Below are 17566 nucleotides of genomic sequence, written 5' to 3'. Positions count from 1 at the left end.
AGCTCTGAAGCCCACCGTCATTGCCCCTTTGGGCCGTGTAAGCCTTCCAGACCCATCGGGCCTCACTTGCTGTGTTGCTTGGAGAAAATAACACTGAGGCAGGAACTAAGAATCCAGTGAGGATTGGCAAGAGGAGGCCGCAGGGAAGAAGCCTTGTCCTTCTTGCTCTTGGTGGGAAATTAGGCACTGAAGGCTTTGGACAGCTGCCAGGTTCTTCTGTCCAGCCCCTGTCGCTCTTGAGTGTGTGAAGTTCCCTTGAGTGGGTGGCTGGCAGCGAGGGCACGGAAGGGTTAGAATGCTTGAGGAAAGTAAAGTCAAAATGTGGGATTGTTATAAAATGCAGATAGAATGAGATAAGACTTTGCTGCGCCTAAAAATTTAAAAAAGTGCAGATTGACTTCAAGTAGGTCTTTGGCAGAGTTAAAAGCCAGAGGTTTTGCTCCTCACTCTTAAGCAGGAAATCGTTTGTGCAAAATAACAGGACGTTAAAAAAGAACATTTTTCTGGATTCGGTGAGCACCAGAAGTAGCCAAAGAGGCTAAAGTTACTTCTAAACCCATTTGTTTTAGGTTCTGCTTATGACTCTGGTGGAAACTGCAGGGAAACCCAAGCGGGGTGGGGCAGGGGTGAGACACACAAGTTCCCACCCCACTCTGCGCGCGCTCTACACCATTAAACCTTCAACCAGCTGCTGACATCAGAGGGCACCTAATGAAAATGTGTGCGAGACCGGGTGCAGTGGCTCACGCCTGTAACCCCAACACTTGGGGAGGTCGGGGTGGGTGGATTGCTTGAACTCAGGAGTTCGAGGCTATCCTGAGCAACATGAGAAAATCCCCGCCTCTACAGAAAATATACATATATATAAATAAATAAATCAGCCGGGTGTTGTGGCACACACCTGTAGTCCCAGCTACCTGGAAGGATCGCTGGAGCCTGGGAGGCAGAGGTTAAAGTGAGCCGAGGTCGCACCACTGCACTCCAGCCTGGGTGACAGAGTGAGATCCTGTCAAAAAAAAAAAAAGGAAGAAGAAGACAGAGAGGAGAGAAAGAAAGAAAGAGAGAAAGAAAAGAAAATAGAGAAAGAAAAGAAAATAGAGAAAGGGCCGGGTGCGGTGGCTCATGCTTGTAATCCCAGCACTTTGGGAGGCCAAGGCGGGTGGATCACGAGGTCAGGAGTTTGAGACCAGCCTGACCAACATGGTGAAACCCCATCACTACTAAAAATACAGAAATTATCTGGGTGTGGTGGCGGGTGCCTGTAACCCCAGCTACTTGGGAGGCTGAGGCAGAAGAATCACTTGAACCTGGGAGGTAGAGGTTGCAGTGAGCCGAGATCATGTCATTGCACTCCAGCAGCCTGGGCGACAGAGCAAGACTCTGTCTCAAAAAAAAAAAAAAAAAAAAAAAGAAAGAAAGAAAAAAGAAAATATGTCTGCATTTTGTTTCTAAGTTGCAGTTGCATTTTGTAGGAGTTGAAACTGGATTCTTCAGGAGCAGTTGCTCAGAAATCTTGGATTTGAGGCCTTTCATACTCACTTGCAGGAAGAAAGTGTTCTCTCCAGGAAAATGGATTGCTCAGTTGAAAGCATAAACTTCTATTTTGATATCTGCAGAGTTCATGTACACGTGGCTGTGTACATTTGTCCTACTGGTTTGGAATTTAGATCTGGATTGAAGTGACAGGTTATTGCTGTTTAACACTCTCCTTTCTCTTGCTGAAAAGCTCTTAAATGGTTTCAGAGGTTATTTGTGAGTTATGACATGCTTCTCACTTTTCCAGGGTTATGAAAAACATTGTGTTAGTCATGAGCTTGAAGAATTATAAATGTGTGACTTTAGTTAAGAATGTGCTTTTTATTTTTCTTTTTTCCTATTTACTTAGAAGCTAGTTTTCAGTCTCTGACACCATGTTGGCAGACATCAGCAGGAAAAGAAAGGGATTTAATTTGGCAGCTTGCCTGGAAATAAGAGAGAAAATTTATTGCTTACACCAGTTGCTAGCTTATCCAAGGCTACAAAGAAAGAAAGATTCTTTTATCACTTTTTTCCTTTAAATTTTCTTTAAAATTTTTACCAAAGTAATACAGACACATTTAAAATTATATATATATATCAAAGGATCCAGAAGGACTAATAATGAAAAGCAATTGCCCTCCCAAGCCCTCTTCCTGCTCCTAAGAAGGAGTGTCTTTCAACTTTGCCTTTTGGTGGATCCTTCCATACTTCTAATACTCAGCTTATAGAGCTGTTTCTGTAGGTGTTTTTTTTTTTTTTAATTTTTAGTTAATGAGGTATAATTCACATACCATTAAATTCATCATTTTAAAGAGTGCAATTCAGTGGGGTTTTGTATATTCATAAAGTTGTGCAACTATCACCACTATCTGATTTTAGGATGTTTTCACCATGCCAAAAGGAAACCCCATATCCATTAGGCAATCATTCCCCATTGCCCCTCCCCCAACCCTAGGCAACTAGTCATCTACTTTATTTATTTATTTATTGCATTTGCAAAGTTGGCATCGTAGCTTTATCTGTGCACCGAGGGTGAAGGCAATCTGTCGTCAACTCTTCTTTCCCTGATATGCTCCAGAATAAAGAGAGGTGGGTGGAACAGCCGTGAGCACGGCCAGGTGTGGGCTATGTGGTCCGCCAGGAGTCCTTAGGGCTGTGGCCCACGTGTGCACATCCTGTTTCAGAGGAGGGGGCCTGAGGAAAGGGAGCCAACAGGACCAGGCAACTGTTAAGCTGAAAGGCTGCAAGTTTGATGGGACATAGACTTGGGCAGAGGGAGAGATGAAGTCAGGGCAGGGCAGGGCTGTGGCTTTACAGACTTAGGGAGGCAGAGCTGCTGGGGAGATGCATTCTTCAGGCAAGCTTGTGCTTTGCTGTCCTCAAAGTGGGTTCCTCTGCTTAATGAGCCCTTAATCTCTCCCCAGGAAAGTAGAAGAGAAAACCCAAAATGAGAAGGAAAATTTCTGGGCTGGACTGTCTGAGACTGGTTGTCTGAAATAGTCCAGAAAGAACATGATTTCTCAGTTATCTAGCATTGCTTGTTGCAGTCCAGCTCCCATGACCTTAGTGTCCTAGAAGGCTTAAGGGCCTGCTGGTATCCTCCCTATAGAAAGGAAGCCCCATCAGTCATTAAAGATCATCTAGCAGCAGGCCTAGTAGTAGAGCAGGCTGACTTCAGGTTTAGTGCTTAAGGTAAACAGTGACTGTGATTAAAGGAAACTGATATTTTTCCCTCAGCTTAAATTGCATCCCATCTCCAGACCTGGCTGGGCCATGGGTGAGAAGGGCAGGAACTAAGCCCGATGGAAGTCCCCCTGCTGGCCGCCGGTCTTGCTAATGAGCTTGATCTCCTCCAATATGATGTCCCTGCTGATAGCCTTGCACATGTCATACAGAGTGAGGGCGACCACTGCACCAGAGGTCAGGGCCTCCGTTTCCACTCTGGTGGGGGCCCCGAGTCTGGCAAGATGCCCAGATCTCCATGGCATGGCACGTGCTGTCCAGCTCCAGCTGCACCTGGAACGTGGCTCAGGACCACATGGTGGCACAGAGGGATCAGCTGGCTGGTCAGCGTGGCTGCCTGGACTCCAGCCAGCTGGGCCACCACCAGGGCATCTCCTTTCTAGAGCTGGTTCTGCTGGACAAGCTTGAAGGCTACAGGCCCCAGGAGGACCATGGCTGAGGCCACAGCCACCCGCTCTTCCTGCTCACATCTACCATAGCTTCCCGTCCTTCCAAGTCCACATGCGTTAGTTGTTCTGAGGTTAACTGGGGTCCTGAGGGGGCAGCAGGAGCCCAGGAACCTGGGCTAAGGCACTTTGAGTTGGCATCTGAGTCTGCATGGGAAGTGTAGTGTCTCTGAAAAGAGCCACACCCTAGCTGCTGCTGGGCTAGAAGAGGGGTCTGGGGAACCCTGTATCCTTTCCATAAAGTGGCCATCTGGCTAGAGAAACTCATTCTGGATCTTAGACCCTGACCATGGAGGGGGTCCCAGGAGGAAATGCTTGGATTAGCTGGTGGGGAATCGTGGAACATCAAAAATGACTTGATGGGTCACCGGTTATTCATCTGGGAAATACTGAACATGCCTGCATGCTGCCGCTTCTTCCTGCCCACGGCAGCCCGGATGATTCTCAGCAGCTCCTGCTTGGAGGCCCCAGCTTGCAGTGATCCCGTAGAGATACCTCAGAGTTTCCAAAAGAGGCAGACCTTGAGGTTCCCATCAGCTGTGATTCACAGGCGGTTGCAGGTCCCACAGAAATGTTCAGACATGGACATGATGAAGCTGATCTGGCCTTGGAATCCAGGGATTTTTAAAGACCTTGGCTGTCCTGGATTCCTCCTCTGGCAGCTTCTCCAGCTCTGGCCATTGCTGCCAGACAGTTTCTAGCATCTTCTTATAGCTGACCATCTTCTTGAAGTTCCACTAGTTACCATCAAAGGGCATGTACTCTATGAAGCGCACATCCAGGGGGAGGCCCTCGGTCAAGGCCACAAAGTCCAGGAGTTCATCCTGGTTAAGGCCTGGCATCACCACACAGTTCACCTTCACAGGGTTGTACAGCCCGTGGCCTTGTGGATGCCCTCCATGACCTTGTGGAAGCCTTTCCTGCGGACGATGAACTCAAACTTGGCAGGCACCAGTGTGTCCAGGCTGATGTTGATGGCGCTAAGACCAGCCTTGTGAAGCTGGGGCAGCAGCCGGGCCAGGTTGATGCCATTGGTGGTGACACCGATGGTCTTCAGCCCTTCCAGCCGCTGGAGCGGGGCCACAATGTCCACCATGTCCGGCTGAATGAGCGGCTCTCCGCCCATGAGCCGGAACTTTTTCCACGCCTTCCTTCACAAAGAGCCAGGCAAGGGTCAGGGTCTCCTCTGTGGTCAGCAGGTTGACCTTGGGGGTCAGCGGGACCCCTCCTCGGGCATGCAGTACTGACACATGAGGCTGCTCTTCTCCATGAGGGAGATCCGCAGGTAGCTGTGCTGCCAGCCGAAGCTGTCTGTGAGGAAGGCGGAAAAGGGGGCCTTGTGCTCCCGCAGGAACTGCCTCCGCCTGGACACCTCCTCTCAGGCAGCTTGCGCGGACTCGCCGGGGCGGGGCGGCATCACCGGAAACCCTGAGCTGCAGCTCGGGGCGTTGGACCTCAGGAGCCGCCTCAGCATCCGGGACATCCAGGACAAGCTGTGTCTGTCACCTTTCATCAATAAAGTACAAGCTTTCTTAGACTTCCTCTCACAAACCCTCTAGCAAAGCAAACTTCCACTTAAATCTCACTGGCCAGAACTAAGTCATATGACCACACATAGATGCAAGGGAACCTGAAAAAACCTACAGGAAACTGGATTGACTAATTGGCTTATATCAATAGTTCTCAACCCTGGTTACATATTAGAATCTCCTAGGGATATTTTAAGTGTACATCTCTGAACATGGTCTTATCCTAGGTTCAGTGGTTCTCAACCAAGGGCAAGTTGGCAATGCCTGTGTACAGTCTTGATTCTTGTAACTGGGGGGAGGTGCTCTCGGCCCGCAGCCGGCTTCGGGAGCACACTGGCCGAGCAAAAGCGATTCTCCTACCTCAGCCTCCTGAGTAGCTGGGATTACAGGCATGCACCACCACGCCCGGTTACTGTTTTTTATTTTGAGTAGAGGTGGTGGTTCCCCATGTTGGCCAGTCTGGTCTCGAACTCCTGACCTCAAATGCTCTGCCTGCCTCGGTATCCCAAAGTGCTGAAATTACAGGCGTGAGCCACCGCGCCAGGCCCATCTACTTTATGTTTCTATAGATTTACCTTTTCTGGATGTTTCATATAGATGGAATCACACAATATGTGACCTTGTATGATTGGCTTCTGTCACTTAGTGTAGTGATTTCAGGGTTCATCCATGTCGTAGGGTGTGTCAGTGCCCCATTACTTTATGATGGCTAGTCATAAAGTAATGTATGTATAGACTACATTTTATGTATAGACTACATTTTGCTTATCCATTCGTCAGTTGATGGACATTTAGACTGTTTCCACCTTGGGCTGTTATGAATAACGCTGCTGTGAGCGTTCATATATAAGTGTTTGTGTGCACTTGTGTTTTCAATTCTTTTGGATATATGTATATGCAACTGTTTTTATTTATCCCTTTATACTTCCTGTTATGAGAGATGAAGATTTAGCTTGTTTACAGTATTCTCTCTCCTTCCCATTTCCATCCTACCAGTTGAGTATCTGTTTTTACTTCTTCCTTTTATTAACATTTGTAACTGTAGTAATTGTGATTGATTTTCACTCAGATGACAAAAAACTGCCTACGGCAGCTTAAACACAAAGAAATTTGTACTCACTTAACAAGTCCTGCTTATTGTTGGTTCAGCTGCCAAAAACTGCCAGCAGGGACTCAGTTTAAAATAAAATAAAAATTTAAATAAAATTTTTATTTTATGCCTTTTCTGTCTTTCCTCTCTGCCATCCTTAACAGGCTAGTTTTTATATTCATGCTTGTCTTCATTTGATTACAAGATGATGGCCACAACTCCAAACATTCACAGCTTCATACAAACAGGAAAAAGAGAATAGGCAAGAAACAGAAGCTGTGTCTGTCACCTTTCATCAATAAAGTACAAGCTTTCTTAGACTTCCTCTCACAAACCCTCTAGCAAAGCAAACTTCCACTTAAATCTCACTGGCCAGAACTAAGTCATATGACCACACATAGATGCAAGGGAACCTGAAAAAACCTACAGGAAACTGGATTGACTAATTGGCTTATATCAATAGTTCTCAACCCTGGTTACATATTAGAATCTCCTAGGGATATTTTAAGTGTACATCTCTGAACATGGTCTTATCCTAGGTTCAGTGGTTCTCAACCAAGGGCAAGTTGGCAATGCCTGTGTACAGTCTTGATTCTTGTAACTGGGGCGAGGTGCTCCCACCACTAAGTGGATAGAGGCCAGGGTGGTGTAAAACACCCTACAACACACAGAACGGCCCCCGACAACACAGAATTATTCTGTTCAAAATGTCAGTAGTGTCAAGTTTGAGAAAACTTGCCCTAGACCAATTAAATTATAATCTCTTCTGGGTGGTTGCAATGTGCGGCCAGGGTTAAGATTCACTGGTTTCTGAATGATCCATTACATATCATCATTACACCATATTGATGCCCTGAACAAAACTAGGGTCCTGTTACAAGGAAGTAAAGGGGAATAAATATTGGTTACGTAGTGTGTCTGCTCCAGTAACTTTGGTCATGTGCTAACAGTTTTACTTCTAATTCTATTAATTATGTAGTGTCTCTTGGTTCCTGTTTCGTGAGACGGGAATATCAGCCTGTCGCGCACTTTGAGTTCTTCTCCCTTTTACTTTTCAACTTCTGTAATTTGAAATTTAATTTTAGATTGACAAAGTGAATAGCACTTATTTTCTGTCCTATAATCAAAATTACATCTATATGTTGTCTAACTATAGATTTTTTTCTTTCTCTTTTTTTTTTTGAGACAGGGTCTCACTCTGTCACCCAGGCTAGAGTGTGGTGGCATGATATTGGCTCACTAAACCTCCAAATTCAAGCGATTCTCCTGCCTCAGCCTCCCAAGTAACTGGGATTACAAGCACATGCCCCCATGCTTGGCTAATTTTTGTATTTTTAGTAGAGACGGGGTTTCACCATGTTGGCCAGGCTGGTCTTGAAATCCTGTCTTCAGGTGATCCGCCTGCCTCGGCCTCCCAAAGTGCTGGGATTACAGGTGTGAGCCACTGCGCCCAGCCTAACTATAGATTATTAAAATTAAAATTTAATAAACAGGATTTATATTATGACAATATAAACATTGTTCACTGCAGAGCTCAGAAATGCTTTTAAGTTTCATTATCAGCTTTTGTTTTACCTAGAGTTTGTAATTTTATTTATTTTATGTATTTTTATTTATTTATTTTTTGAGACAGGGTCTCACTCTGTCACCCAGGCTGGAGTGCAGTGGCGTGGTCACAGCTCACTGCAGCCTGGACCTCCTAGGCTCAAGTGATTCTTTCACATCAGCCTCCCAAGTAGTTGGGACCACAGGCACACACCACCACACCTGGCTAATTTTTGTACTTTTTGTAGAAATGGTGTCTTGGCCAGGCTGGTATCAAACTCCCAGGCTCAAGTGACCTTTGCCCCCTCAACCTTCCAAAGTGCTGGGATTACACATGAGCCAGCCCTCCCAGCCCCTATTTTTTTTCCTTTTTTGGGGGACTGTTAGACTTAGGCCATTTTATTTTTATGTCATGTTATTTATTTATTTATTGAGGCAGAGTCTTGCTCTGTCACCCAGGCTGGAGTACAGTGGCATGATCTCGGCTTACTGCAACCTCCACCTCTCAGATCAAGCCATTCTTCTGCCTCAGCCTCCTGAGTAGCTGGGATTACAGGCGTGCGCCATCACGCCTGGCAACTTTTTGTGTTTTTAGTAGAGACGGGTTTCACTATGTTGACCAGTCTGGTCTCAAACTTGTGACCTCAGGTGATCCACCTGCCTTGGCCTCCCAAAGTGCTAGGATTACAGGTGTGAGCCACCGTGCCTGGCCGACTTATGCTATTTTAAAAGGTATTCATATAACCCTATTTCTATCTGGTATCAGCAAGGAACAAACAAAGACTAAAACTAGACGAAGTTTCTTTGGAACTAAAAGATTTCACAATCACCCTCTAATTTCAGTGAGATTTTTAAGAACTGTGGAATCTAATTCATGTGAAACTGGGCTTACAGAATAGAGTTATGATACTGTAATTCTATGTGTCGAGATTTCAGTAAATACATATTTGGTGAAGTTGTTAAATATTGGTTAAATGTTAAATTTTTGTTTGGGAATGGTTTTACTGGATGCTTCTAATGTAAATAGGAGAAAATCTTTTGTTGATTCATTTGTCAGATACAATGTGATTTTACATATTATGCACTGGTGAAGTAGTGATATAGTGATGGATGAGCTAGCCCCATGTGACAACTGTAAATAATTTTATTTGCAGTGGATACTTCTCATTATTGACTGCTCTATAGCCAAAGAACATTAAGTGAAATTACATTCAGACTTGGTGTTACTGGGAAGCAAGGTCTCCACCACTGTGAACATCTGGGTGCAGCTGCAACAGGAACATGCCATGACCTCTGGGACACTGAACGTCTACCCTGATTGCAACTCCACGTTGCAATTCCTTCTAGAATTCAGTGGTAATTTAAATAACTTTACGATAGGCTTCCCAGAGCTCCACAAAGCATTGTCTATGACTACCTGGATTCCCAGAAGCTATATAATTCAATATTGTAGGTAACATAATATCACCTCTTCATAGATTATTTTTGCACGTAGTATAGTTGCATTTTCTGTTACTTTTGATTGGCCAAATTTTTAGTGAGGTAAAAATATACATAGAGTGAAAGACAGATCTTAAGTACAATTCAAGGAGTTCTGACAAATACATACTCCTATGTAACCAATGTCTTCATTGGTTAATTTTCTGTTTTGGGAATTTCAGGTAACTATTAATTTGAGTTAATGCCCAAAGATCTCTGAAAACATTTTTTTTCTCTTTTTTACTCGGAAAGTTTTTTAAGTGTGATAAGATCCATATAACATGATCCTTTTGGAGTTTATAAGCATGATCGTTGGGTTTTCACGTGCATGTGTGAGATGTGACTCCCTCAAGCCTTGTTACAACATCAACACATTACCAGTCTGACACACACAGAAAATACACATAACAAAATTTACCATCAGTGACAGTACATTTATAATATTGTGCAACCATTACTACCATCTAGTTCTAGAACATTTTCACTACCTCAGAAGGAAACCCCGTACACATTAAGCAGTCACTCCCCATTCCACCTTCCCTAAGCTCTGGCAACCATTCATCTGCTTTCTGTCTCTATGGATTTGCCTAGTCTGGATATTTTACATAGAATCATACTATATTGGCCTTTTGTGTCTGGCCCATTTTTTTTTTTTTTCACTTAGCATAATGTTTTCAAGGTTCACAAATTTTGTAGCCTGTATCAGTACATCATTTCTTTTTATGACAGGATAATATCCCATTGTGTGTATATACCACAATTTATCTGCTTATGTGTTAATGGACATTTGAGTTGTTTTCACCTTTTGGCCACTGTGAATAGTGCTGCTACGACTATTCATGTAAAAGTTCTGTTTGAACACTTGTTTTCAACTCTGAAAAAGATATTATTTTGTCACCGCTATTGGGACCTGCTATTTTGCTCCTTTACTGCCTGTTACTTGTTCTAAACAAAGCAAAACAAAAAGAGCGAGTCAGTGCTGAAACTGCCAAGGAGAAAAAGGTAAACAATGGTCCCGCTGTTTGACATGATTTTGGACAACCCCCTTGGCCAGTGCTCAGGAATGTGAAAATCATAGACATGGAGAACAGAAAACAGTGCATTCTTAGTTAACAAAATCACAGACTTTCCCAGCATTTGGTGTGAAAGGCTTTGATTCCTATGTCTGTGTCCAAAGAGGATTGTTGTTTAAACCACAATGGCTGCTTAGTGGCCAGTTGCAAACGAGGTTGAAATGTGTAAAAATGGTAAACATGATAATTGCCCAGTGAGCATTCCTGGCAGTGGCTAACCTTGCAGTGCAGTGGGCAGATTTTTAGGAAGGAAGGGATGGAATGAGCTAGAGAGCATTTGAGCTACCTGGTAATGGTGTTACCCAAGGCACACACACCTGACTGGATGCAAATCCAACTAAGTTTCCAGTGTCCTCTAAACTACTAACCCAAAGTGATTACCCAACCCTGGGAGTCTAAGAAGTTCAAGAACTCTGAAAAAGAAAGGGGTAATCCCCAGTGCCTACTCAAAATGAAATGCCAATTTGGTCAGTACAGAAAAGCAAATGGAACCTGGAGACTGCAGTTGTAGAGCAGCAGCATCTTCCATCACTGGGGCTAGAATTATCACTGGGTTCCTGATGTTGAGATGCGAATGTGGGAACAGACCCTCCCCAGCACACTTTCCTCCCTTTCTGTCCACTCAGATCACGAGAAATAGTTTGGCTTCACCAGTCAGTGACAGCCTCGGGATGGACTAAGTCCTTTACAATCTGCTACTTAGCTGTGTGATCTTGGACAAGTTACTTAACACATCTCAGCCTCCGTTTCCTCAACTGAAAAATGGTGTTAATAAAAGGGCCTATCACTGCCAGGCACGGTGGCTCACACCTGTGATCCCAGCACTTTGGAAGGCCAAGGCAGATGGATCACTTGAAGTCAGGAGTTTGAGACCAGCCTGGCAAACAGGGTGAAACCTTGTCTCTACTAAAAATACAAAAGTAGAGTCCTGTCTCTACTAAAAATACAAAAATTAGCCGAGCATGGTGGCTTATGCCTGTAATCCTAGCTACTCAGGAGGCTGAGGCATGAGAATCCCTTGAACCCAGGAGGTGGAGGTTGCAGTGAGCTGAGATTATGCCACTGCCCTCCATACTGTAGTATATGTCACATCAAACTAAGGTGTATGTTCAGGTACAAGGCTCTGCAATGATTCTGTAACATCAACTATTAAACACCAATGGCCTAACTTTTTGGGCCCTTGAATTAATTTCCCTACTTCACTCAATATATTTAAAATGGCTTCCAAACTCATGCAATGGTGTGACCTAGAACATGACATTTTCTACTAGAGCTCTATACTTTTCCATGATAAAACTACCTTGTTTAAATGTCCCATAAAGGAACACTTCAAATACATGTGCATATCACTACAAATATTGTGAAATAAAGCCCATCTTACAGAAGTGAAAATAAATAAGAAAACTTCCTTGACCTCATATTCCTTTCTACCTCTCATTTCTTTGTTTTCCTTTACATCTCAAAAGAGATGTCTATACTATGCTCATCAAGTCCTCCCATTCTCTCTTAAATATTCTCCAGCACAGCGTTTGCCTCTACCTGTTCACCAGAACTGCTCCAAGGTTACCAGTGACCCTCCTGTGGCCACACCGAATGACCACTCTCATCTCTTGTCTCACTTTGCCTTCAGGAGCATTTGACAGTTGACTCCCCTCTTTCTTGCAAAGCTTTTCTTCACTCAGCTTCCAGAACCCCGTACTCTTGAGGTTTTCCTCCTGTCTCTCTCGCTGCCTTTTCTCAGTCTCCTTTGCTTATTCCTCCTCAAAGCCCCAAGTCTTAAACTTTGGGGTGCCCCAGGTCTCAGTCTTTGGGATGTTTCTCTTCTCTGTCTCCACTCCCTTGGTGATCTCAATTAACTTGCTTTAAAAAAAAAATAAGGTCTTGCTTTGTTGCTCATGCTGGAGTGTAGCGTCATAATCATAGCTCATTGCAGCCTCAAACTCCTGGGCTCGGGCAGGCACAGTGGCTCACGCCTGTAATCCCAGGGCTTTGGGAGGCCAAGGTGGGCAGATCACCTGAGGTCAGGAGTTCGAGACCAGCTTGGCTAACATGGTGAAACCCTGTCTCTACTGAAAATACAACACTTAGACGGGTGTGGTGGTACATGCCTGTAATCCCAGCTACTTGGGAGGCTGAGGCAGGAGTATCACTTGAACCTGGGAGGTGGACGTTTCAGTGAGCCGAGATCACGCCACTGCACTCCAGCCCGGGAGAAAGAGGGAGAGTTTGTCTAAACAAAAACAAAAACCAAAACAAAAAAACAAAACACTCGCACACAAAACAAAAAACAAAAAACCTCCTGTGCTCAAGCAATTCTCTTGCTTCAGCCTCCCAGGTAGCTGGGACTACAAATGCACACCACTGTGCCTGGCTGATTTTTCTTAAAGTTTTTCTTTGTAGAGGTGGGGTCTTGCTATGTTGCCCAGGCTGCTCTCAAATTCCTGGCCTGAAGCAATCCTCCCATCTTGGCCTCCCAAATGCTGGGATTACAGGTGTGATCCCTGAGCCTGTTCTCAATTAATTTCAGGACTTTAAATACCAACAATATGCCAATTACCCTTAGATTTATACCTCCAACTCAGACCTGTCCCTTGATCTCCAGACACATCTGAACTCCTGATCAATAATCCTAAGTTGGATATTCAGCTGATACCTCAGCATTAACAAGCACCCAAAGGAGACTCTTGATCTTCTTCGCCAAACCTGTTTCTCATTCAGCCTTCCTCTGAATAATGACAGTCAGCATTTACACAGTGCTACTCCATGCTTTGCACTGTTCTAAGTGCTTTATGATAGTAACACATTCAAAACTCATGACAACTTTCTGAGGTGGCTGTTATTACTATCTCCATGTCGTAGGTTAGGAAACTGAGGCATCAAAAGGTTAAATGACAAGAAATTAAGGATACAGGCATCATGTGACAAAACCCCTTTAGAATATAAGCTCCATGAGGGTGGGAATGCTGTGGTGACTTTTTTTTTAGATGGTCTCTCTCTGTTGTTCAGGCTGGGTGCAGTGGCACCATCTCAGCTCACTGCAGCCTCAACCTCCCCGGCTCAAGGCATCTTCCCACCTCAGCTTCCCAAGTAGCTGGAACTACAGGTGTGCACCACCACGCCCGGGTAATTTTTGTATTTTTTTGTAGAGATGGGGTTTCACTATGTTGCCCAGGTTGGTCTTAAAGTCCTGGGCTCAACTGATCCACCTACCTTGACTTCCCAAAGTGCTGGGATTACAGGCGTGAGCCACTGCGCCCAGCCACTGTGTGTCTTATTTGTTGCTATAACCCCAGGTTCTAGTGGCTGGCACACAGTAGGTGATTAGTAAGTGGTTACTGATCAATAAATGAATGAATCATTGTATACATTTAAAGTTACATAGGAATTATTACAATCAAAAGGCATCCAGTATGCTGGAACACTTTGGCCCAGGGTGAACCACGTGGCTTTCCAGGGCAGGCCATGAGTATACAGCCAGCAGTAAATGAAGAGGCTGGCTTCTCTTGATAGTGACCCATGATCACTGGGGATCTGGATACACTGTTCTTTCCCACCCCTCTCCCTGTTTTGGGCCCTTAGGGATGGCTCAGGTTGCCCAGGCAGTTACTATCACATCTGTAGTGCTGCTGTGCCCACCCCACTTTTTCAGCAGCACAATAATAACTGGTTTTTTGTGTGTTTTTTTTTCTTTTTTTTTGGTCACCGACAGTATGCCTGAAACTCCGCTAAGTGCTCCATATGGCTTAACTGAATTCTCTTATTAACCCTAAGCGATAGACTCCCGCCCACCACCCTTTTTTTTGAAACAGAGTCTCTTACTTGAAGGATGATGGGAAAGGGCTTTATGAAACTCTTGGCCTCTCAATGATATAAAACAGAGTGGTCTCTCTGGGGTCATCCTACAAAGGTGGTAAACCTAACATAACATGCACCCCCATGTGCAAAATTTAGAGCTTCCCTGATGAGGTGGGGTGGGATTCTCACAAGTAAGACAAGCAACAAAAGCCTGAAACTACTTGTGGTGAGGAAGCAAGGATGTTCTCAAAGATCTGGAATTTCCGTAGGAACAGAGAAGGAGGCCAGCATGTGGGGAAAACTCCCACCTAAAAGGGTGACCATGAAACGAGGAGCTGAGAAGGAAAATCCAGCTGGGCACAGTGACTCACAGCTGTCATCCTAGCACTTTAGGAGGCCAGGAAAGGAAGATCAGTTGAGCCCAGGAATTTGGAACCAGCCCTGGCAACAGAGCGAGACCCCATCTCTACTAAATAAATAAATAAATGTAAAAAATATAACTTAGCCAGGGATGGTGGTGCATGCCTGTAGTCCCAGCTACTCAGGAGGCTGAGGTAGGAGGATCGCTTAAGCCTGAGAGGTCAAGGCTGCAGTGAGCTGTGGTTGTGCCACTGTGCTCCAGCGTGGGTGACAGAGTGAGACCCAGTATCCACCAAAAAAAAAAAAAAAAAAATTATTTAGCCGGTGTGGTGGTGTGCACCTATAGCCTCAACTACTCAGGAGGCTGAGGTGGGAGGACAGCTTGAGCCCAGGAGTTCAAGACCACCCTGGGCAACATAGTGAGACCCTGTCTCTACAAAAAATAAAAAACTAGCCAGGTATGATGGTGCACACCTGTTTAAAAGAAAAAAAGAAGAAGAAGAAGAAGAAGAAGAAGAAGAAGAAGAAGAAGAAGAAGAAGAAGAAGAAGAAGAAGAAGAAGAAGAAGAAGAAAAAGGAAAACCCATAATCTAATCTCAGCCTTTTATTGAAGAAGCTGAGTCTTTAAAAATTATCAAGTCCTAAAAAGGGAATGTTAACACAGTATGTTCTATAGGATGGTTATAAGCCCACGTGAATGTCCAGTATTATTTACTAGAGAAAATGCTATCTAGTGATTGAACTGAAGTAGTGGGAGAGTTTTCTGCTAAGATTTTGCCCAATAAGCAAAGTTCCAAACTGATTCATTTTGCCCTGCAAGCCAGTCAGTCTGCTCACACTGGTTCATTAGACACTCAGAATTCCTTCAGTTTCTGCCTATTCAAATAGTTTTGTTTGGAAAGTAGTGCTTGATCTATGTGTTAAGCAAGAGATGTCTGTAATAGAACTAAACTCCTCGTGTATACACCAACTTACTATCTGTCAGCATGAATACACAAGATGACACATCCACTTGCCTTTATTATGAGGAAAGTAGGTCTTGCTTTTAGACTAAAGAAATATTGGGGAAAGATTCATGCCTGTAATCCCAGCGCTTTGGGAGGCCAAGATGGAAGGATCGCTTGAGCCCAGGAGTTCAAGACCAGCGTTGGCAACATGGTGAGACCCCATCTCTATCAAAAATACAAAAATTAGCTGGATGTGGGGGTGTGTGACTGTAGTCCCAGCTACCTGGGAGGCTGAGGTGGGAGAATAGTTTGAGCTGAGGAGGCAGAGGCTGCAGTGGGCTATGATCACACCACTGCTTCAGCCTGGATGACAGAGCAAGGCCTTACCTCAAAAGAAAACCAAAAAATCCCTTAAGAAATATTGGGAAAAGTCTGGGCACAGTGGCTCACACCTGTAATCCCAACAGTTTGGGAGGCCAAGATGGGTGGATCACCTGAGGTCAGGAGTTCGAGACCAGCCTGACCAATATGATGAAACCCCATCTCTACTGAAGATACAAAAATCAGCCAGGTGTGGTGGTGGGCACCTGTAATCCCAGCTACTTGGAAGGCTGAGACAGGAGAATCGCTTGAAACTGGGAGGCGGAGGTTGCAGTGAACTGAGATCGTGTCACTGCACTCCAGCCTGGGCGACAGAGAAAGACTCCATCTCAAAAATAATAATCAATAAAAATAAGTAATAAAATAAGAAATACTGGGGCAATATTTTAACTAAAGATAAAGGACAGAAGTACCTGTTCCCCTAGCCCATTTGTATCTTGTATTTCAATCACCTACTCCCTGTGCCTGCTTCTGGTCCCAACCCAAGTTACAGAAGCCAAGCTCTAGTCCTAGAATCTTCCTGCTGCCTGATTCCCACCAAAATGGAATCCTCCTACCCCCAGTTTGTGCTTGCTGCAATTGGAGAAATAACCTCCCAAATTTGTGCTGACCAATAGGCAGGGGACATTTCTGAGACACTAAAAGCCTGACACAAATAAACAAACATCAGCTAGGCGCAGTGGCTCACGTCTGTAATCCCAACACTTTCGAGGCTGAGGCAGGAGGATTACCTAAGGCCAGGAGTTTGAGACCTGCCTGGGCAACATAAGGAGTCGTTATTCATTAAAAAGAAAAAGTTAACAGAAGACAAAGCAGCTGGGATCAAGGACCTAAGCTGCCCACGGCACCTCATCCTCAGAGCCTCTGCTGCCTTTCCTGACTGACTGGAGGAACTTAACTGCGATAAAATAAAGAATAAAGATTTGGCCTTTGTCCCTGGTTCTTGGCACACAGCTCCTAAAACCCTTGGAATCTTTGGAGTGATAAGTGTCTTTTTTTTGTTTTGAAATGGGGTCTCCCTATGTTGCCCAGGCTGGCCTCAAACTTCTGGGCTCAAGGCATCCTCCCATCTCAGCCTCCCCAGTAGCCAGGACCACAGTAGCAAGTGTCTTTTGTATGCTAGTGAGGTGACTGGTGGTGGGGGCTCTTAGATAGCTTTGGATTGAGGGCTCGTCTCCAGAAAGACCTAAGCATGGTTAGAGTTGTGGCACTTTCAGCCCCACTTCCTGAACTCCAGAGAGGAGACAGGGGCTAGAGATACAGTTTTATCACCAGCGACCAACAATTTAATCAATCTTGCCTGTGTAATGGAATCTCCATAAGAAACCCCTAAACAACGGGGTTCAGAGAGCTTTGGGAGTGGTGGACACATCCAGGTGTTGGAGGGCGGTGCCACCTGAGAGCACAGAGGCTCCACACCCAATTCCCCTATATCTTGCCCTATTCATCTCTTCCATCTGGTTGTTGCTGAGTTGTATCCTTTATAACAAATCAGTAATTGTAAATAAAGGGCTCTCCTGAGCTGCTGAACCATCAAACCTGAGAAGGGGGTCATGGGAACTTTCAGGAGTATAGGACTTGTGATTGGCTTCTGAAGTGAGGATAGCCTTGTGGTACTGAGCCCATAACTTGTAGAATCTGATGCTAACTCCAGGTAGAT

General features: G+C 44.8%; 1 non-coding gene and 1 pseudogene across 1 annotated transcript; one reads left to right on the top strand and one right to left on the bottom strand.

Annotated features, from left to right (window-relative positions):
- Nucleotides 1–2526: 2526 nt before the first annotated feature.
- On the bottom strand, nucleotides 2527–5190 carry LOC105492230 (molybdenum cofactor biosynthesis protein 1 pseudogene; annotated as a pseudogene).
- Nucleotides 5191–9634: 4444 nt separating this feature from the next.
- LOC112428554 (small nucleolar RNA U13) lies at nucleotides 9635–9738 on the top strand. Its single transcript, XR_011616724.1, has one exon. It is a non-coding gene; the product is annotated as a small nucleolar RNA U13 (small nucleolar RNA).
- Nucleotides 9739–17566: the final 7828 nt, after the last annotated feature.

Source organism: Macaca nemestrina, chromosome 18 (genome assembly GCF_043159975.1).
Source record: "Macaca nemestrina isolate mMacNem1 chromosome 18, mMacNem.hap1, whole genome shotgun sequence".
Lineage (NCBI taxonomy): Eukaryota > Metazoa > Chordata > Mammalia > Primates > Cercopithecidae > Macaca > Macaca nemestrina.
This window is presented reverse-complemented; position numbering and strand designations above follow the sequence as displayed.